The following is a 23,299-nucleotide window of genomic DNA, read 5'->3' on the forward strand; positions in this document are numbered from 1 at the left end:
ATAAAAAAAGAGAGAGGTCCTATCAACAGACAAATACTTTATATGGTGACTTCCTTTATAGCCAATGATAAATCTTAAATCCGTATTTAGCATTTTTATTCTTCATACCATTTTTCAATCATTCCTATGTACTTTCATTTTTCCTGTCAGCTCTGGTTTTGTCAGAAGAAAATGGATTATCTTTTGTTGTAACTCAGACATCAATTATAATTACTTCAATAGTGATAGTATGTTTTTCCTCAAGAAGAGCTTACAAGATGGGGAAAGCAAAAACTAATGGTCATCACTCATTCTTTTGGGCTCATTACTCAAGTAGCCATTTATTTCTAAAAGGAAAATAACATTTTCTGAGTATAATTTACATACCCAACAACTGTCGGCCTTGCATTTTGCAAAACTATGGAAAAATACTCCCTGTTTATCATTATTGAGCATGCTGGGAACTGCAGTGACATTTTATTGATTATAAATCACAAACTCCTGACGTTTAGCTCCTTTAACCCTGGTGGCTCCTTAAAAGCATGTTAAATACACTCAAGGATAGTGAACTGCTTGTTCTTACACCAAAATCTTTGATCTAAGAGACCGATATAATAAGAGACCATAAGAACAAGCATACCTCTCCCACCTGTAATCCCTCACATCTTTAAAGACTCTCACTAATAGGAAAGGCAAAGCTGTTTTTCCTGATAAGATCCTTCCATGTTGATGATGATGGCAGGGATGCCATGGATATGAGCAAAACTTCTCTTCTTTGACTTCCCTCATGGAGGAAGATCTTCCCTTTGATATGCCATGAACAGACATATGAAAAGAAAGGGAGTCATCATTTGTATTTTCCTTAGACAGGAGCCCATTCAGTTCTCTGCTTCCTCAGTTGTCATGACAAAAGGAAATACTCAGAGAAGAGAGTAACACTCTAAAATCCTAGAGACATGCCTAACCAGCTTATGCAAAATAAATAAATAAATAAATGTTTAATTGTGTGTACTAACTTAGATATTATCCACATTCATACAGATTATAGCAATTGATGCTATCTGTGGGTAAAAAAAGTCATGCATATAAAATGAATGAAGGAAAAGAGACCCAGAATTATAGTATCTTTTCTAGAAGACCCGTCTTTTATAATTCACTTTAATATAAATTTATTTTTTCATTGCCAAGGTAATATAAAATGATTGATTCTTCCAACATTTATTAGGTATTAAGTATGAGGGGATGTGTTCTTGTGATATATATCAGTGAATAAATGGGAGATCAAATCTCCTCCCCTCATGGAACTTACGTTGTAGTGAAAAGAGATTAATGATAAGCAAATACATGTTTATATATATGGAGTGTATCAGACCTATCATGTTCCCTGGACTTCACAAAGATGCCATGCTTCTAATCTCTTCTTAAAACCATTTTTCTCTGAATGGGTGCAAGCCTAAAGCCCATTAACATATCTGTAAGGACATAGGTGCTTTGGCAAATATATCCCCTCAAGTTCATTGTATGATATAGCAATTCTGGTAAGCAATTATTTATGCCATTGCCTACAGATATCCCCTGATGTATTTTTTACACTATTCCTACTATTCCATAGTGATGTGGTATATATTCAATAATAGTGGTCTGTACAATGTGGAAAAAAGTGCAGTCGTAGGGACATAGAAGTGTAATGAGAAATTATAACCAAGTGGAAGAGAATCACAGATCAATACATAATCACCTTAAGGAAGCCACACAATTAATCATTTGCTCAATTGCAATAAGAACCTAAAGTAAGTAGTTTCATTTTGCTTACCAGAAAACTCTACAAATACAGCCTAAAAGAGGATCAGTCTAAAATAATGAAATGGGATTATAGACTATCTTTTTAAATATTTATTTTTTCTTTAAAATGCATTTATTAATATTAATGACTATGCCAAAAATCATGATTGTCAAAATATTTATATATTAAATTTAATTATTTAATTTTAGTACATTTCATTTAAAAGTAATGTGTTAGAACTGGGCAAATAAAAACAAAAAGCACTTTCCCAGGTAGCAGAAATGCAAAAGATGGAAATAGTGTGTAAGATTAACAGATACCTAGAGAAAAAGTGCTAAGTGCCATATCATGGCACCGAATGCTAGGGAAGTAGAGTGGGAGGGATCATTTCTGGTTGTTGAAAAAGGTAGAATTTGAGATTAAGTATATGATACTTACAGGCATTATCTATGATAACTGTTTTAGTTTTCTGTTGCCTTATAGCAACATAGTGACTTAACACACTTTTTAAAATCACATCATTTCTCTGGGTCAAGAATTTGGGCAAGACCAGCACATACATACAAATAAGATGTTGGCTGGTTACATTCTTATCTGGAGGCTCAATGGGGAAAGGATCCAGTTCTAAGTTCATTTAGGCTATTGGAGGAATCCATTCCCTTAGATCAGATGCTTGAGAGTTCATGTTTTTGCTGGCTACTGGGTGGAGGCTGCTCCTAGAGCTTAGTTTTCCTGAAATTTCTAGAGGCCATCTGCAGTCCCTTGCCATGGAAGTTCTCCATCATGGTTGCTTATATTAAATCTCTTGTCCTTGTCTACTAAGGCACATTATATAACATGATATATAGCCTAACAAAGATGGCATCTCATCTCTTTTGCCATATTCATTCATTAGAAGCCAGTCGCTAGGACCAGCCTGCACCAAGGGCAGAGGATTACATAGGAACATGGGCACGAGAAAGTGGGAAATCACTGTGGGTCACAGTGGGATCTATTTTCCAAAGTAACAAATGACCTCCAAAATTTTACTAACTTACAAGAAACATTTATGTCTTGCTTACCATACATGTTGGTGTCTACCACAGCTGGTATGTGATGCCACTGCAAATGTCTTATCTCAGGATTCAGACTGATGAGGAGCCCATCTGTGGAAGGTACCATTTGTATAGTAGAAGAAGAACAAGAGACCTGATAGAAACTTTTGACTCATTCTTAAAATGACTAGTCAAGTATAATGTATAAGCCCATTCTTATCCCTTTGGTCAGAGAACATCACAAGATAATAGGAAGGGATATACAACACCCTTGAAAGCAAAGGAAGGAACATCTGTTTGAGAATGATAGGCCAATCTACTGCACTTTGAAGTGAAGATATGAGGCGCGGTTTCAGGGCAGTCATAGAATTGGTAATCCATAGGGTGTGTGTGTGTGTGTGTGTGTGTGTGTGTGTGCGTGTATGATATATATATATATTAGTGTATATATATATATATATATACATATATACAGTGTATATATATATATATATATGTATATATATGGTGTATATATATACATATATATATATGTGGTGTATATATATATATATATGGTGGATATATGGTGCATATATAGTGTATATATACACCATATATATGTGATCTGAAGGTTTCCATTTGCAAGAAATTTATAGAGTGTAGGTTGAAAACTGTGGTTATTTTGAGTCTTTGCATTTTCAGCATTTTTACATTCTTAGCATTATAACTGTTTCTCCCAAACCACCTTTCAAACACTGAATTTAAAAACATACACCTGCTGATGAACACTTCCAATTTATTTGGATGAAAATCCTGCCTTCTAGAGCAGGAGGCAAATCTTTTTTTTTATTTTTTTAACATTTATTCATATTTGAGAATCAGAGAAAGACAGAGCATGAGTGAGGGAGGGGCAGAGAGAGAAAGGGAGACACAGAATCTGAAGCAGGCTCCAGGCTTTGAGCTGTCAGCACAGAGACTGACATGGGGCTTGAACCCATGGACCGCAAGATCATGACCTGAGCTGAAGTCAGATACGTAACCAACTGAGCCACCCAGGCACCCCTACAGTAGGCAAAACTTAAGTGTTATTGTCTTCTTTCTTTAATAGCATTTACCTATACAGTTATCTTAATATTTGTTGCTTTTTAAGGTTTTATATAAAATTAATACAAAAAAAGATTAAGGCAATCTTTGTAAATTTTGCACAATCAAAACAAAAATGGATATAGCTGGAAATTCTGGATAAGTCTAACCTTGTATTTATGTTGGCTTTGTGGGCATTCAGTTGTGAAGGACAAGAACAAAATTTTAAAATGTAAAGAATAGGTTTAAAAGCAATATGTAATTGATGATTTCATTTGCATTTTTTTACGTCTTTAGGACCTTCTCACTTTTTGCAACTTATAATCTGGTTAATTTTTAGCCATTTATTCAACAAGTTCACTGAGCAACTAACATGAAGTAGATACTGTTCTAAACCCTGGAGATAGAACAGTGAATAAAACATTTAAAAATCTCTAACTTTGGGGCGCCTGGGTGGCGCAGTCGGTTAAGCGTCCGACTTCAGCCAGGTCACGATCTCACGGTCCGTGAGTTCGAGCCCCGCGTCAGGCTCTGGGCTGATGGCTCGGAGCCTGGAGCCTGTTTCCGATTCTGTGTCTCCCTCTCTCTCTGCCCCTCCCCCGTTCATGCTCTCTCTCTGTCCCAAAAATAAATAAAAACGTTGGAAAAAAAAATTAAAAAAAAAAATCTCTAACTTCTTGGAGCTTAGCTCTAGTGGTAAATAATTATAAGTGCTCCATATAAATTATGTTGGATAATGTTAATTTATTAGAGACACATAAAATATGAAAGGGTAATATGGAAGGTTGGAGGTAGTTGGAATTTTACATCATGATAGAGAAGGGCTTACTAAAGTATATGGCATTTTAGTAAAGACCTAAATGAGGTGATGGAGCCATTTAGCTCTCTGGGGGAAGAGGATGGATGCAGAGAGTTCAGTGAATACACACTTAAATATGCTACATAGTGAAACACTTGTAGAAAATCAGCAGGTGCTCCTAGACCTAAATGATTTAAAATGTATTGAAACTTTTTGAGATGGAATAAATAAGAGCTGTCCATTTAGAAAATGCATCTGGCAATATCATATGCAATGTTATCAAAGTAGAAACTATAGATTAAAACAAAAAAACAAAAACAAAACAAAGCAAAACAAAAAAACCCGGTAATAGAACTCTATAGCAATCTAGGCAATAAGTGGTAAATTGTAGCAGACACTGTTAGTTGGGTGCTAAAGAGCTTTATTCCTTTTTTCTCCTGAGATAATCAACTTTTTGTTGAGTGTTTCCATCTCCCCATCCCTTAACTGAAGAAAAGATGGCGCTATTCCTAACTTAAGGGTTAAATTCTGATTGGTTAAGTCTTCTGCCAATGGTTAATTTAGTAGTGGAAACGTGACCTAGTTCTGCCAAATGGGATTAAGACAAATTTTCTGAAGATTTCTAGTTTACGAAGATATTCTGGTTCCCTGAGTGCTTAGGCTAGGGTAGACTGGGTTGTTCCCCATAACACACCCACTCCCCTCCTAAAGCAGAGTGGCAGCCAAGCCTGTCCCTAAGCCAGGAGCCGCCTCCATTCCCTGGCCATGGTCCTTGCAGGTTCCCGGTTGCTCTGGATTCCTGCTACTACTAATGGTTCTTGGCAGCTGCCCACCCAGGGCTCTACTTCAGACCCACAAGTGTCCAGCAAGTGCACAGAGGGTAAGCAGCCTATCCAGAAAGGACCCATCAAAAAACATGCTTGTCCTAGAGTCTGAAAAGCCTCACTTCCACCTTGAGATTGGTTGGTCTTCTGTGTGTCAGGGAAGCTCTCAGGCCAGGTCACTTTAAAAAATATATATATTTATTTTTTAGAGAGAGAAAGTGACAGAGTGCTAACAGGGGCGGGATAGAGAGGGAGACACAGAATCCAGGCTGTCAGCACAGAGCCCTAGTTAGGACATGAACCCACAAACTGAGATCATGACCTGAGCCAAAGTCGGACGCTTAACTGACAGAGACACCCAGGTGTTCCCCACATTTCATTTTCTACCAAACTATGCCAAGGGAGAGTTGCTCCCCCCACTGCACAGCTTGCAGGCTGTTCTGTGATGTGAGGCCACAAGGCAAGTCACCCAGAGTACCCCATCTGGATTGGGATGGTCCAGACAAAGCAGACAGCATGATTCCAACAGAAATAAGGCTTACAACTGGGCAAATGTGAAGGAAAAAAACATGTAGAAAAAAAGATGAAAGATACAGAAAGGAGTATTCTTGCCTCTAATTTTCTAATGTCTCTTGGGATGCTCAGACCATTTTTCATTTGTGATGGGAGCAAGCCACAGGGACAAAATTTTAATATATGGTGAATTGTGAAAATAAAAACCACAAGAAACTGAACATGTATTGATGTTACTGAGATGTAGTACTCAATAACCTTAGAATTGCCACAGTTCAGGGCTTTACTTAAATTACATTATAATACTTTCTTATTGGAACCATTGGATTTGAGTTGTCTTACAGCTTAAAGTCTTCTAACTGAAAAGTAAAGAAGGAGATAAGACCATAGAGTAGAGTAGGAGTGGGGATAAACAGAATGGGTGTTGAGGTAGCTTAAATATATTGGGAGGTTTCCATCTACTAGTCCTTATTTTGACCATTTGACAGGTATTAATCCTCACAACCACTCTGAGAAATAGGCTAAATTTCCTCTTAAAATGCATCCTTTATTTTCCTTGGCATTAAGTTATTGCTTGAACATGACTGACCTTAAAGGAACTACACTTCTCAGGCTTTCTTGCAGGCAGGACTTGTGATGTGATTGCATGTTAAAGCAGTGTGGATGGAATTGATGCGAGACCTTTCCAGCCTTGACCTATAAAAATCTTCGCCATGATGCTGCCCCATGACCTTTCCTACTGACACGTGGCTAACCTTGAAAACAAATTTTGGAAATGGCAATGCCACCAATATCCTGTATTATTTTTTTTAATTTATTTATAATTTTTATTTTTTTAAATATTTTTTAATGTTTATTTTTTTGAGAGAGACAGAGAGACAGAGTGCAAGCGGGGGAGGGGAAGAGAGAGAGGGAGACAGAATCAAAAGTAGGCTCCAGGCTCTGAGTTGTCAGCACAGAGCCCGATGCGGGGCTGGAACTCACAAACGATGAGATCATGACCTGAGCCAAAGTCGGTTGCTCAACCAACTGAGCCACCCAGGTGCCCCAAATTTCTTTATTTTTTTAAGATTATTCATTTATTATTATTTTTTTAAATTTTTTTTCAACGTTTATTTATTTTTGGGACAGAGAGAGACAGAGCATGAACGGGGGAGGGGCAGAGAGAGAGGGAGACACAGAATCGGAAACAGGCTCCAGGCTCTGAGCCATCAGCCCAGAGCCTGACACGGGGCTCGAACTCACGGACCGCGAGATCGTGACCTGGCTGAAGTCGGACGCTTAACCGACTGCGCCACCCAGGCGCCCCAGATTATTCATTTATTTTGAGAGAGCAAGAATGAGAGCAAGAGAGTACAGGCTTATGAGTTGGGGAGTGGCAGAGAGAAAGAGAGATGGAAAGAGAGAGACAATCCCAAGCTCTGTGCAGTCAGCCAGGGCCTGATGCAGGGCTCGATCTCACAAACCACAAGATCTTGACCTGAGCCAAAACTGAGAGTCAGATGCTCAACCTACTGAGCCGCCAGGCACCCCAACATCCTATATTTTTGAATGTCTGCATTGGGAAAACATCATGGTGACCTGCTAACACACTCTTAGTACTTGCTATGTACATTCACGGGAGCAAGAAATAAACTTTTATCTAGCAAGAGTTAATGTGCTATTGTATTTGGGTCTGTGTGTGTGTGTGTGTGTGTGTGTATATACATATACATTTATGTATATATATATACACATATACATTTATATATATATATATATATATACAGTTGTTTTCATATAGTTCTATATGATATAATTATTATGTAATTGGGGATTGGAAACTGAGGTATGTGTGTTTGTGTGTGTGCATGTGTGTGTGGTGTGAATGTGTGTATGGGAGACAGCGCAATCCTGTTGGATTTGGTACTGAAGTGATATTATAATAAAATGATTGGAAACATTTCTGCTTTTTCTTTGCTCTGGAACACTTTAAGTGACTTTGAGATTATTTTCTTTTTTTTTTTTTTTTTTTTTTTTAAATTTTTTTTTTTCAACGTTTTTTATTTATTTTTGGGACAGAGCGAGACAGAGCATGAATGGGGGAGGGGCAGAGAGAGAGGGAGACACAGAATCGGAAACAGGCTCCAGGCTCTGGGCCATCAGCCCAGAGCCCGACGCGGGGCTCGAACCCACGGACCGTGAGATCGTGACCTGGCTGAAGTCGGACGCTTAACCGACTGCGCCACCCAGGTGCCCCTATTTTCTTAATATTTTATAGAAATCTCCTGTGAAATATCTTCTTGATAACTTCAAGAAGTTTTTAACAACTATTTTTAACAACTGTTCTGTTTAAATTTTACATCTCTTTGGAGATCATTTTCTTGTTTTACTTATTTTTTAAAATTTGTTATTATTTATTTTTGAGAGACAGAGACAGAGTCAAGCAGGGGAGGGAAGGGGTAGAGGGAGACACAGAATCCAAAGCAGGCTCCAGACTCTGAGCTGTCTGCATGGAGCCTAATGCGGGGCTCAAACTCGGGAACCTGAGCCAAAGTGAGACCTTTAACCTGCTGAGCCACCCAGGTGCCCCTTGCTTTGCTTTTTCATGATTAGGCATTGCATCCAGAATGGATTGTTTAGATCTGAGTATGAGTCTCAAACAAGATCTTCCTTTCTGTCTCTGGTTGATTTATCCATGATCTTTGTAGGTGTGTGTGTGCATTTTTGTTCCTGCTATTTGTGTCAGTTGGTTTAATGATTTTAGCTATTTTATTTTGCTTTTGACTGAACAAGTATTTAAGTTTATTCTATTTCCTTCTCTATTTTCACTTTCAGATTTCTTAAATCAGATCATCCTACCTTTGTAAGGTTTATTTTTGTTCTATTTCTGATAAACATTGAATTTGAGTATTCATTAATTTAATAATATGTAAATAATATACTTCATACTTTCTTACAACTTCTTATCTAATTTGTTTTCACATCGTTTTCATTATCCTGATTTCAGCTTCATTTTGATTTCCTTTTTGATAGAGTTAAGGTTTTCTTCAAGGTGTTTTAAAACAGTTTTGTTTATTTGCTGATGAGTGTGTTGTTGTTGTTATTTTGCATTAACCTCTAGTTTTATTACATTATTCTCTATACTTTTCAACAATACTTGGGCATCTCTAAAATTTAACTGAAAGCAAAATAAGTTTGAAGATTATTCTTTAGGTACTTGAAAAGAAGGTATACTGTCTGTTTTCAAACCAGAATCTGATGTATACCGGTCATTTTTACCTCAATGTAAAACTTTGTTTTAAGGACTTTAATTACCTGATCTTATATGATCTGAACAATAATCTCATGATATATATACTTTTATCCTCCTTTATAGAGAGAGAAATTGAGGCTCAGAATTAAGTAAATTGCTCAAGTAAGTGTTAAATGTCTTCTGATAAACTCCAAGTTCTCTATTCCTATTCTGTGCCACCTTCTACAAATCTACATTCAAATTTCCTGTTACTCTTTCAAAGGGATTTACAGTCACTGTTAGTCTGTGAAATACTTTTACTCATTATGATTGCTTGTGTTTTCCAATCATCATGCTGGAATTCTAATCCAATTTGATTAGCCTAGATGTTAGGTTATAATCAGTTGTTCCTACCATAGGTTACCCTTTACCTAAAGCAAGGGAGGGGCTGGCCTATTAAATTATCATGAGAACTGATGTTTGTAATGCCAATTACTAAATCATTTCACTTAAGTTAGCTAGAACTCTGCTATTTGGTGTAGATTGGAATATATTTATTGCAAGAAATGTCTTCTATTCATTATAGGAATTCGTTATTTAAAAAGATTAATTTTGTTTTATCTATTAGGATCAAGTGTGAAATTGTTCATTTCAATGTGGTTTCTGGCTATCAGTTCATTGTTTGGCTCACTGTTCTTATAAATGCTAAAGGGTGCTACAGTAGTTTGAACCTTTCCTTTCCTTTTGGAATGTTCTGTGTTTTTATTTTCTCCTTAATTCTGCCCTTTCTAGAGGCACCTGGATAGCTCAGTCAGTTAAGCATCTGACTCTTGATTTCAACTCAGGTCATGATCTCATGGTTTGTGAGTTCGAGCCCTATGTCATGCTCCACACTGACAGTGCAGAGCCTGCTTGGGATTCTGTCCCTCCCTCTCTCTTCCCCATCCCTGCTCATTCTCTCTCTCTCTCTCTCTCTCTCTCTCTCTCTCTCTTTCTCAATAAACAAACTTAAAAAAAAATCTGGCCCCTCTAATTCTATTCCATTACTCAATATAGGTTGACATGATATTGAAAAGACAGATAGAATTGAAATACCCATCATATACGTAAGATATGATACGTAAGATATTCACTTTTCTGAAACTTGGTTTCCCCATTTAAAAATCATGATAATAATATCACTTTATGTGTTTGGGAACTACATCGTATACATTAGGCACTCAGTAAAATTAAAAAACTGTCTCCCTTATAAATCAGGCCGTATCTATTAAGAAGCCCATTAAAACTGAATAGGCCACTTTTTTGTCTACCCTGTTCCAATCCTGATTTCCACCTGCGGTAGAAAACAATATCCTTCTGTATTTAAGCTGTAATGATAAGCAGGGTGTACCAAGCATGCAAGGAGCTGAAAACCATTTCCTCTCATCCAGCAGTAAAGTTCATATATATATATATATTTTTTTGCCAAGTGGCAATGATTAGATGATCCATATCTTGACATAAATTAAGAATGCTTTAAGATCCCCAAATGCAAATCAGCTCTGAAATAAATGATTCAGAACCCAAAAGTACCTGTCTTATAAGATTACAAAGTTAGTTATGTCTAAATCTGACCACAGGATTTCCGGGTAAGTCCGAATTTTTGCCAGCAAAGATTGTCATTGAAGAGGACGTTTAAGCACACATTAAATAGCTTAAAATGTTATTAAAAAATACCAGTGCCTAGGTTACTCTAATATGCTTCCAGGTTTATGAGAACCATTGATATACAGTATATCATTTATTCTTTGCAAGACTCAATGAGGTCATTATTAGTATACCCACTCTTCAGATGAACAAAGGTCAGACAAGAGTGATGTACTCCAGGTCACATAAATCTAGTGGCTAGTGAAAGCTGAGAGCATGATTTCAGTTTTCTTATTCCAGAACCTCTCAAGTGGAGGGTGTCTTTTATACTTTAGGATTATATTGAGAAGCCCTGTCCTTGAAGTAACTTAGAAAATATATCACCATCTGAAAATTAAGTGTGGAATAAGCCAGAACACAAAAGTACAAAGCAACTTTAAAAGAAAAACAAAAAAACAAAAAAAGAAAAAAAGAAAAAAAAAGACTCTAAAGCCAGCAAGAATTGAGCTTGGATAGAAGTGCTAATATAATAAAACGTTAATGGGGACTTTTCTTTCCAGCCACAGAAATTGCTGTAGAGTGAATGTGTGTCCCTTCAAAATTCTTATCTTAAATTTTAAAGCCCAATTTTTGGAATTTGGAGGTTGGGCCTTTGGAGGTGTGTCATGAGGGTGGAGCCTTTATAAATGAGATTAATGCCATTATAAAAGAGACCCCAGAGAATCTCCTTGTCCCTTCCGCCATGCAAAGACACAACAAAAATGTGGCCATCTGCCAACCAGAAAGTGAAACTTCACCACATACCAGTTCTGCTGGTGCCTTGATCTTGGACTTCCCAGCCTCCAGAAATGTGAGGAGTAAATTTTTGTTGTTTATGAGCCACCTGTCTATGGTATTCTGTGATAGCACCCCAGGCAGACTAAGATAGAAACACAAGGTGGAAATAGTCACAGATAAACTTTGTGCCGGTTTATCAATGTTCAAGAAGAAAGTCTACTAACCTTCCGAATCCAGGTAAAGGAAATATTCATAGTGAATAGAGGAAAAGCCATTTGCTTATTTCAGCCTTTTCAGTGATATAACAAACACCAGAAAATTATATTTTTTTTATTTTTATTATTTATTTATTTATTTATTTATTTATTTATTTAGAGCACAAGTAAGAACGACCAGGGGCGGGGGGGGGGGGGGGGAACAGTGGCAGAGGCAGAGGGAGAGGGACAGCAGGTTCTTTGCCCAGTGAGGATCCCAACACAGGGCTCAGTTTCAGGAGTGTGAGATGGTGACCTAAGCCAAAACCAAAAGTTAGATGCTTGGACCTACTGAGCCACCCAGCTGCCCCTCCTTTTATTTTATTGTATTTTTTAGAAAACTCTAATCTTCTGATTGTAATTTGTTTTTTCATATAAAAAATGTAATTGATTCAAATGGTAGTTTCTCTCCATGTGATGAGTCATTTAACATCAGGTATCGTGTTTGTTTCCCTTGGCATTTGTATTGTTCATTATCGATGTATAGATTGTCTTTCAAGTTATCTATCAGGAATTTTTACTTTTGCTAATCTGAGGTTGGCATGTCTGTCTTACAGAATCCTTAGTGATTACTCAAATCTCATTTTAATTGTGTTAAAAAAAAAGACTGAAATCTCTTACATTTAGCTCATAAAATTATTAGTTGTATGGCATAGTGGCATCATTTTACCTTTCTGTCAGAGTGCATTGCAGAAGTCTGAATAAACTGAATAATCATTCAGTTCTCATTAACTTAATATAGTTAAGTATTACTTTTTTTTTCACCTATCAAAATGACAATGATTAAAGCAAAGCCTCATTGCTGATGAGGCTGTAGTGAAACAGACATTCATAAGCTTTTGGTGGCAGTGTAAATTGGTGCAGTCTCTAGAAGTGAGTTTGTTTCAGGTATCACAGACTTTACTTTCTGTTCTCTAACCCCATAATCATTATAGGATACACTATTACTTTTTGCCATCAATTAAGTTTAAACAATATAATCGTTGAGCTAGGTAAGATAGCTATAGCTATGGATATAAATACAGATGATACAGATATAAATACAGATATAAGTATAGAGATATAAAGTATAGATCAAAGTAATTTAAGACACATAAATCTCAACACTGCCATCTCCAGGTCATTCTTTGGGTGCCTAAGGGAATACATTTGAGCAAAATTGGTCTAGGAATGAAATAAAACAATTAAAGAATGAAATATATCTAAAGTGATATATCTCACACCATGCTGTGATTATCTCAAACAACCAGATCAAAGAGAAGCAATTAGCAAATAGAGAACAGTAAAGTCCAGCCTTAAAGTGGAGGCTAGTTTTCCACTTGTAAGGAACTATTCCATCAGGGGCAACTGAATGGCTCACTTGGTTAAACATCTGACTCTTGATTTCGGCTCAGGTCATGATCTCAAGGTTCGAATTTGAGCCTGGTGTCTGCACTATCAATGCAGAGACTGCTTGGGATTCTCTCTCCCTACTTCTCTCCCTGCCCTGCCCCTTCTCTCTCTCTCTCTCTCTCTCTCTCTCTCTCTCTCTCTCTCTCTCTCTCTCTCTATCTCTCTATCATTCTCTCTCTCAGAATAAATAACCTTAAAGCTATACTGAATGTCTTCTTGTGCTAATTATTTTTTTTTCCTACTTCTTCCCTTAGATTTGCCAATAAGGAAATGTTATCAGGAACTCATAGACTCCCATAAAATTATTTACACAAGGTTCTATAGCTGATAAGTTGAGGAGCCAGAACTGGAATGCAGGTCTCTTGATTCATTATCTGGTGGGATTTTTTTTTTTTTAAGTTCAAACATTTTGTTTCCTTGTATATATGCCATAATATATTTTTAAAAATATTTTGTTCATTGCAAAACAAATTACATTTCTTGTTCTTTAACAGAATTATGCTCACTGGGGACATTTATGTGCAATGATGTAGTAATCTAGCATTGTACTGTAGATCATGTTATAGTTTTCATGTCTCTAGCAACAGACCTCAAGGCTGAAAAGCTAATCATTTTGTGTAATTATTCAACCCCAGGGCATCTCTGTGGGAATCATCCAAAGTAACTGGTTAATTACAGGGATACTTGAAGACCAGAACTGAATGAAAACACCAGGGAATGAGTCAAACTTTGCTGATAATGGCATAACTATTTAATACCAGGGCCAATGGGACTTTTGTCAAAGAACCTGTAGGGAAGATTTGATACCAAAGTTATAAACTGGTGATTGAAAGCAAAAATGACAGATAATTCCAAATGCCCATTCTATAATAGGAGAACAACTTTCTTAATGGAAGCAACATGTACCTCTTTGTTAGTGTCACACACAAGAATACTTTCCATTCTTTTACTAACCTTGTCAATAATATTCAAGGTATAATTGCCAAACATCGACTGCATATGTAAAGGTTGCTAGTTTTAACCCCCTGACTTGAACCATTTAAACTTTCATATGAGAAGGAACCCTTCATACACACAAAGAGGGTTAGGACGATGGAGAAAAATTAATATTTCAGCCTCTATCTGATGGGTGTTTTTTCTGATAATGTTTCAATAATAATTTACTATGATAGTAATAATTTGCTAAAATTTGAGGTTCAAACTATCTCAGAGGCTTGCTATTATTTTCCCATTGAGGTGGTGTCATGAAAATGAAAATAATTAAACTTATGTATATGATTATAATCTCTTTGCTAATTTCTATTTTGTTTTCCATGAAATCAGTTCTTTTTAATTACTCTTTGACCTTATGTGATCAAAGCCTACAGGGAACACTAACAGTTATAGGCACTAGTTTCATTGTGTGTTCTTTTCCCACATTCAAAATATACCATGATTTAGGGGCGCCTGGGTGGCGCAGTCGGTTAAGCGTCCGACTTCAGCCAGGTCACGATCTCCCGGTCCGTGAGTTCGAGCCCCGCGTCAGGCTCTGGGCTGATGGCTCAGAGCCTGGAGCCTGTTTCCGATTCTGTGTCTCCCTCTCTCTCTGCCCCTCCCTCGTTCATGCTCTGTCTCTCTCTGTCCCAAAAATAAATAAATGTTGAAAAAAAAAATATACCATGATTTGAAAAATATTTTGAGTATATTCCACTTATTATATGTAATGTACAGTGAAACATTAGAATTACTATATAAAAATAATCCTTCAAAATGTCTATGTTGGTGTGATTTTTAGTTTTAGGGTTTCGGTTTTGTTTTGTTGTTGACTATGGCCTTATCAGTTGGATTTGTTATTAGTTGTATACGTTCCAAATTGTGTGAGAATAAAAAGCTCTTTACAGTTTTATTTATTTTAACTTACTCATTTGAAAATGAGACATTGACTGATATCAACAATAATTTATACTAGAACCGTAAATAAGAAGTTAAGACCATATTGTCTCTCAACCTCCTATATTCCATAGGTTCACTTCCACAAGGAGCCAACAATAACCAATCTGCAGCATTTTCAGAGGGGAGAGAAGTGAAAATGTGTCCACTTTTATAAAAATAAAATTGAAACCGATAGTCTAGAGTCTTCTAAAGTTCAACAACCCTAATTTTTAGAACACCAAGGGGAAAAAAAGATTCATATTATGTTACTCTTTATGAGAAGACAGTGTGATAATTGAAAATAGATCATCAGATCCAGTACAGCTCTTTTCCACTTTCTATGGAGTTCCATCCTGAAAAACCCACTGCAAGTTGAAAATACTGAAGTTGAAAATGCATGTAACACACTTAACCTACCAAACATCCTAGCTTAGCCTCACCTACCTTAAACATGCTGAGCAGTTACATTAGCCTACAGTTGGGCAAAATCATCTAACACAAAGCCTATTTTATAAATACAGTGTTGAATAGCTCATGTATTTTATTGAATACCACACTGAAAGTAAAAAACAAAACAAAAATGAATGGTTATATGGGTGCAGCATGGTTGTAAGTACATCATTGGGTTACCCCTGTGATTGAATAGCTCACTGGGAGCTGAGGCTTGCTTCCACTGTGTAGCAGCAATGAGAAGATTGTACAGTGCTGCATATTGCTAGCCTAGGAAAAGATCCAAATTCAAAGTATGATTTCTACCGAATGCCTATCACTTTCACACCATTGTAAAATCAAAAAATCTTAAGTCAGGGACCATCTGTATAAGGTGTTTTTAATAAACATTCACAGAATTTTAGAAATGAGGGCTCTAGATAGATCTAAAGGTTTGTCATGTGTACTGTAACAGCCAGTCATAAAATAAGGATATTAAAATATTGAGCAGAAGTTGCCTTCCCATGTTACTATAGAAATAGCTAGATTTATTTGGGAGAGTTTCACTTATATAGTGAAACAGGGTTTATAAAAGCCCATATGTCAGTAGCAGTTAGATTATGGTAATGAACAGGAAAAATTATCATGCGAAAGAGTATATTCTTATTTGGCCTTACTGTCTCTGGAAGGGTTCAATTATAGTTAAGCAACAAATTCATTTAAAATTTCAATGGGTGATTTAAGGGGTCCCTGGGTGGCTCAGTTAGTTGAGCATCCAACTTTGGCTCAGGTCCTGATCTCCCAGTTCGGGGACTTGAACCCCGCATCAGGCTCTGTGCTGACAGCTCAGAGCCTGGCATGTTCTTTGGATCCTGTGTCTCCCTCTCTCTCTCCCCCTCCCACTTGCGCTCTGTCTCTCTCAAAAGTAAACATTAAAAAAATAGAAAAAAAATAAAAATTAAATTGCAATGGGTTATTTAAGAAAAACAGAAAAATGAAAAATGACTCTGAATCTCTGGCAGTTCTCTATCACCAACATTTAATTTATGGATTCTCAGGTGAAGGTGGACTACCACCCTTTCCTAGTCCTCTGAGGGAAGAAACAGAAAAGAAAAAAAAAAAAAACAAAAAACAAAAAACAAAAGAAAAACCTACAAAAGTAGTTCCTGGTCTTTAGGAATTTTAGTTAGTTGGATAGAGTTCATGCATTCACATATATTAAGTTCACTTACTATTAAATACAAATGCTCAAGCAAATTAAGACACCAGAAATGAAATCGGCAAATGTTCATTAAAAATAGGTCAAATGTTAGGGCGCCTGGGTGGCTCAGTCGGTTGAGCGTCCGACTTTGGCTAGATCATGATCTCATGGCTTGTGAGTTTGAGCCTCTTGTTGGGCTCTGTGCTGACAGCTCAGCCTGGAGCTTGCATCAGATTCTGTGTCTCCCTCTTCTCTCTGCCCCCCCCCCCAAAACTAAACATTAAAAAAAAAAGAAATAGATCAAATGTTGAGTAAGAATAGGTTAGTTTGGGCAAAACTAAGGATTAGATTAATGGCAAATTTAACTACCGAATTTATTTCCGTCTTTATTTTTTGAGCTAATCTCTTACATAATGAAATAATAAATTACTTAGCACCTGTAGAGTATATATAATCTTGTCCCTACCCACTTTTCACCAGTCATTTGCACAACTCAAGGACTGCTCTCCTAAGTGCTGCTAACATCTAATACTTTGCACTTCCCTGACAAGAAGTTGATTCTCAGAATTATGTGGCTTCAGTCATGTCATTGTTGTTCTCTGGAATACCCTAAAGCACTTGAGGCAAGAGAAAAGAATGAGACTGTAGTTCTCATTCTGATGAAAGATGACTGTGATCTCAACTAAGGTAAGAATAGGCAGATGTGGGTGGATTTGAGAAAGGGAACAAAGGGGAAAAATCAAGAATCTTAGGGTTTAACTGCATATGACAGATGATAAAGACTTGGGCATCTGGGTTGGTAATTGTGCTATCAACAGAGATTGACAAAAAATACGACACATTTTGGAGGTGATGATGAGATGAGTTTGGCCCAATGTATTGAAAGAGTTAATGGTAAAATAAAATGCAAAATTTATGGTAAATTTATGGCAAATATTTCTGGTAAATTCAGTAGACAGCTGGAGACATGCATATGACATGAAAGAAAGAGACGCAAATTGTGAATCCAGATATGTGAGAAATTCATATGGAGATGATAACCAAGACTTCTTGCGTGACTTGAGCCACTTGTTACTCTTTAGTATACTTGCACATTTATAAGTATGCCTATTTCATTGGTGTCAATGGGTCAAACCTCAAGGATGGGAAAACTTACATTAATATATGGATTTGAATATTTTCATGATGCCCGGCTCGTGGTAGACTCTTAATGTGTATTTCCTGTATTTTTTTTCTTATACATTTAAAATAACTTGGTTAGATTCAAAGGTAAACATTGGCGGTATTGAATGTGTAGACTGCTTATAAAAAGGTAAAGGGGTGCGTGGGTGGCTCAGTAGGTTAAGTGTAGGACTTCAGCTCAGGTCATGATCTCGCGGTTCTTGAGTTTGAGCCGCATGTCGGGCTCTGTGCTGACAGCTCAGGGCTTGGAGCCTGCTTCAGATTCTGTGTTTTCCTCTCTCTGCCCATCCCCTGCTTGTGCTCTGTCTCTCTCTCTCTGTCTCAAAAATAAATAAACATTATAAAAATTTAAAAAAAGATAAAAGTATGCTTCTCTGTACGTATTATTCAGAATCTCTACAAAGAACAAAAAATATATAGGCATCTTTATAATATACTCATTCAGCAATCATTTTGAGTAATTGTTTGCAATGTACTGTGTCAGGACAAAATTTTTTATTCAAACTCTCAAGATATATGGGAGATACAAGGACTTACAATATTTTGGAAGGTTGCCAGATAGACTTAGAAGATCTTTTTTTCTGTTGACAGATTTTTGTTACTTATAAAAACAATATTTTAATTACTTTACCTCATGTCTCTAATCTTTTATCTTCACTATGTAGTTTTCATTATATAGTTGCTGAAAAATGGATGAATGAATGAATAATAAATGAATGAACTCCAAAAAAAAAAGTGGTGGTCTTCAAATTCAGAGATCTCCCATAATAAGCTGACAAGTTTTACAGAATTATTTTAGCCTCGATTCCTTTTCTTTGTAAAATGAATTTAGATAAGCCAATCTATTGCTTTCAGATATAAAATAGTAGATTCTACTTTTTGCATAAAATGTAGACTTCTCATTTGCAGAGCTAAAAATGCCAAGGACATAATTGCCATAATGCTTGGTTTCCTTAGTTTTCTTTTCCACCTATCAGTGAACCTTTATAGACAAGGGTGGTTTTCTATCCACATTCATCTTGAGGCACCTAACATAACGCCTCATGCAAGATAGGTAGAGAATGTATGTTTGACAAATCATTTTTGCAAAGAAAAAAGTAAATTAACCCAGAGCACAGAATGTATGCTGTGATTAGAATTTCACCATTGCAGTGGATGGCATTTATGTGTTTCTTTAACATATTTGTTGAGAATATACTTTATAGTAGGCACCGTTCTTTACAGTGAAGAAGGAATGGGGTGATGATCAATGCAAAGTCAAATCCTTGCTTTCATTGATTTTACATTGTGTTGGAGGTTAGATTAATAATCAGAGTCAAAGGATAAATGAAAAGAAAGTTTCAGATAATGGTACATAAATACTGGAAGGAATTTAACACAGTAATAGGTTGCAGTGTGACTTAAAACCACCCATTGTCTGTCACATGGAGTCCCACACATTCTTTTGGTATCTTTTTTGGTTCATTTGATTTTTAGGGAAATTAGTTAGACAAGATACCTTTTCCTTATCTTCTTCAAAGTAGAAAGTTACAAATAATAAATACATCAATTTATATAAAAATTATACTAATATTATGAAAGCACAATTTGAGTTTTAGTGATGTAAAGTACTGCATACTTCTCCCAAAATTTCATCCAAATGCCAATAAAGAAAACTGGCCCAAGAATCAGGTAGGGAATGGAGTGCCTTTTGCCAAGTGGAAGCCACAGGGGAAAATGCACATTTTCCTTATTGCATTATCATTATAGATATAGGCACTTCTTTTCCCTGATGAACCAATTTCCTGGAAGATGTTTCTGCTTAAGTCCTCATAATACTTCTTTCTCCCCATATTTATAAAGTTAAATCAACACCCTTCATGTTTCTCCTACTGGCACGTTAATTCATTATTATGCCCCTCAACCCACAAGAGACTACTTTGCTTTATTTAGGGTTTATTAGTCAGGAATAGAGCACAGGGTGCAAATTAGGTCTTGCAAGTTCCAGCTGTCAGAAAAATCAGCCAGCTGTGATTGATTAATAGAAAAATGCATCTGATTTTGCAGTGCAAAACCCGGTTGCAATTGTTAATATGTTCTGTCAGCAGAACCTTCTCAGCTGACAATCTTTATGGAACAGCCATCTGTTTTTTAGGATTACAAATACTTTATCAAAATATTTATGACATGTTTCCTCTGAAAGATGATATCTTATCCCTTTCAATAGATAAATGCCTTGAAGGTAACTGCAAAGCTAAGTAGAGAGAAAAACTTAACTTTAAAATTTATCTCCGTCAAAAGCAAATCCATGCCCATTTTTCCCCTACTGTCACGGGGCTATTAAATTAATATCAGCTGGAGTTGGTTTCACTTTTATGCCCAGATTTAAAGTCAGCCTGAATGAAGGAATAGCTTACATTTAAATGGCTAATTTGAGGTTCAATTGCATCTTTCTTTTATCAATCGTGTGTGCCTATATAAAATATGTAGAATTAATGAACAATCCTAAATGAGAATTTGAAAATTAGAAGATATGTTTCTCAATTTGCTGGAGAATATATTAGTAGACTTTGAAACAGAATGATTTTTCTCTTTCTGAAGGAAAGTTATATAAAGTACATTTACGTATTTTAAGACGTTTGCGACAAGGTTAAGGTGGAAGAAACTTGGCTTCTACCTAAAGTTCTATAGTACTTGTTTGTTTTAGCCATGAAAAAGATTTTTTTCCCCTGAGGTGAATATAGGAAAGTAAATTTTGAAAGAATTACAACAAACAGATATAAGCATTATACTCTGAGTCTTCTTTTAACCTTATGGAAAGTGAACTTCTAAATAGATAAGTATAATTAAATGGACTTTTTCTCAGAACTTGCATTGAGGTTTGACTTTTTCTTTGTATATAGCATTGTTCAAAAACAAAGCAAAAAACACACACAAAAAAGAAGCCTTAAACAAACCTGGTTTTGTTTCAGTTGATTTTTCCTAATATATATTGACATTTTACTTGAGTTAAAGATCAAAGATTAAGAAGCAATGTCCTTCATTGTGGATCAGATTTCTGCCTTAGGAAATTGGAAGTGGCTTTAGTTTGATGATTGTTTTTAGTTTATATATTTTTTCATTATATATTTTTTTTTCATATTTCACAGATTAGCCCTGAAACTAGAATGAATTTTTCTACTTCTATGGAATTTCTTTGGGGATTAACATTGTGAGTGTGTTTTTGTTTTTGTTTTTGTTTTTAATTATAAAAGCAGAGTATTACTTAAGGCTATGTATCATGAATATACATACCAACAGAGTTAACATGTAGTCTGATACATTTTAAAAATACTATGTCAGAGTTTACAATTTGCTGAGACAATGCAGTGTTAGCAAGAAACAGAAGACAATATTGGTGAGTTTAACTAGTTGACGGTCTAGTGAGAAAGCCTGGCATGGATAATTAGAGACTGCATGAATTGAAGTTTGGATTTACATAGGCCTGGTTTGAATGTCAGCCCTGCTACATATTGGATTGTGATTTAGAACAACTTCCCTAACCTCTCTGAGATTTAGTACTACCTTGAGATGATTAGCATCAGCCGGAAAGTGTTGGGGCTGGAAATCAGTGAGGACGTGGAGATCACATGAGTGAAGTAACCAGCACAGAGATTGATACATAGAAACTAAATCAATGTCACTTCCCTGTCCTCATAGAGCAGGGACAACGTGGTGTTATCAAGGAGCTGCAAACAGAGAGATATAGAAACACAGAGTGAGGAGAGGTTAATTAAATTATAGAAATCTAGAAAGTTATAATTTGAACTAAAGAAATATTAAATGCACATGTAGTGCACAAAACATGTGAGGAGATGAATTTATATGCAATTCCTGTCCAATTTTGCTTGACCTCAATAAATTTCTAATTCCTTTCAGTTTTATTCAAAAATGCTACTACTGTATGCTCAGTGGAGTCCCAGTTTCAGACAAAAGAGAAGGGCCTAATAAGTAAATGAAATTTAAATCCAATGGGAATAAGAGGGCAATTGAATTGAAATGAAAATTGCACTGAATATTATTCTATGTGATTGAAGTTAAACTCAATGTAATGCACTATAGGCTATGTTTTCCTTTGACATTATAAGGGCTGGATAATTTACTAAAAAAATAAAAAAATCAAATTGGTGCTTTTTTTCTTCATGTAACATAAGCAAGAATTTATGAAAATGTGTTTTGAAGTGAATATGGTATAAATATATATTGGTAGGAAACGAGAGTAAAAGGATTTGCTGGCTGATAGCTAAAACAAAAGCAGGGGTGCCTGGGTGGCTCAGTTGGTTGAGTGGCTGACTTTTTTTTAGTTTGTTGACTTATTTTGAGAGAGAGAGTGGGGGAGGGGCAGAGAAAGAAGGAGAGAGAGACTCCCAAACAAGCTCTAAGCATGTTAAGCATCTTAAGCAGTTAAGCATGGCTTAAATTCATGAACCATGAAATCATGACCTGAGCTGAAACAAAGACAGGCTTAACTAAGGCACCCAGGTGCCCCAGTGTCTGACTCTTGTTTTCGGCTCAGGTCATGATCCCAGGGTCATGGGATCAAGCCCCACTTTGGCTCTATGCTGAGCATGGAGCCTACTTAAGATTCTCTCTCTCTCCCTCTGCCCCTGTCCCCTCTTGCCCTCTCTCTCTCTCTAAAAAAGTAATAATTTTTTTTATACAAAAACAGAAACTATTCTTTCATATAACTCTAGATAACCAAGCTATCAGGTTCTCTGTTACCATTATTAAGGCATATGTTTATTGATTCTGTGCCTTAGTTCCTCATCAAGGCTCCCCATGATTTTACTTTAACTTGGCTTCTTTCAGATAAATTGTTGACGATGGACAATAGGAACACCCGATGCCTAGCCTCACATGGTGCTTGTGGGTAATACCATGTGTGTCTAGTCTTACTGTTCATACACACCTACCCATGTGTATTTGACATCATTGTCTAATTCACTCAGTTTCCTTGTGATCACATCTTCAATCCTTAGAAATTTTATCCCAGTAAAATCAACTGACCTTTTTTTTTAGTATCAGTTCTTGGTCGTGCCATAGACAGTCTTTGGGAAAACAAACAGTCATTTAAAAAATAGATTGTTTTATTAGTAAATGAGAAAAGAGAATGAGTAGCTCCACAAAGTGCAGGAATCTGTGTGAATGTCTTTGTGTCCGTGATAAAATATATGGCAGACACATTATCGTATTGAGGGAAGATAAGACCTATGTCTTTAGCTATCAGGAAAAAGTGGTAGAAGTTGCCTTGTAGCAGTTTCTGAAAGTTTCAAGTTGAGATCGCATGCTATGAATATT

At 36.3% G+C, this 23,299-nt stretch overlaps 1 pseudogene; it reads left to right on the forward strand.

Moving 5' to 3' along the window:
* The first annotated feature begins 5,425 nt into the window (after positions 1-5,425).
* Positions 5,426-23,299, forward strand: part of LOC124506014 (elongation factor 1-alpha 1-like) — a 119,469-nt pseudogene continuing 101,595 nt past the window's right edge.

This window comes from Lynx rufus, unplaced genomic scaffold, assembly GCF_022079265.1.
Source record: "Lynx rufus isolate CCGP_SWC_20201006 ecotype Redwood Valley unplaced genomic scaffold, mLynRuf1.p SCAF_9, whole genome shotgun sequence".
NCBI classification, from domain to species: Eukaryota; Metazoa; Chordata; class Mammalia; order Carnivora; family Felidae; genus Lynx; species Lynx rufus.